Source organism: Sinocyclocheilus grahami, unplaced genomic scaffold (assembly GCF_001515645.1).
Source record: "Sinocyclocheilus grahami isolate Dianchi unplaced genomic scaffold, SAMN03320097.WGS_v1.1 scaffold1404.1, whole genome shotgun sequence".
In the NCBI taxonomy this organism is placed as follows: Eukaryota; Metazoa; Chordata; class Actinopteri; order Cypriniformes; family Cyprinidae; genus Sinocyclocheilus; species Sinocyclocheilus grahami.
Genome location: NW_015506583.1, coordinates 75,537 through 76,121, shown reverse-complemented (window position 1 = coordinate 76,121; position 585 = coordinate 75,537).

Below are 585 nucleotides of genomic sequence, written 5' to 3'. Positions count from 1 at the left end.
TATGTACCAAAGCCTAACAAAACACATCCTCTACACTGTAAGACACAGAATACCTTGTTGCCACTTTCGACTGAGGCTATATTCCTTATCTCTTTAACCTTTGTAGCCGTTTCACCTTCTCTTTATCACTAGCGATCGTTTTCTTTTTTGTTAGATCTCCCCCCCGTGCTTACCGTTCTTTCAAAATAAAAGCCAGTTTCGGCTAAACAGGAAGTGTCAAAATAAAAGCATATAAATGCATGTAATCGTCATACTTTGAGGTCCTTTACACCAGATGTTCGAATCTGTGCAATGCATTTTATGGACGACAGTTTTTTGAACCTAGAAGAGTACAAGGCTGGCTATGCACAAAGGCTATTTCTAAAAAAAAAAAAGGGATAATTCCGACTTTGCTATGACAATCTGGCGCTTCTGAATCAGCAACTGTAAGTATGTTTTGTTATTAGTTTAAGTATTTGCTATTGACTGTTCAAATGCGGAGTTTTGCGCAGCGCAGAGTAACGTGTCGTGTGTGTGTGTGTGTGTGTGTGAGGGGAACAGGGTCACATCACAGGAGAGTGAACTGTCTGTCAGAAATCATAGCAC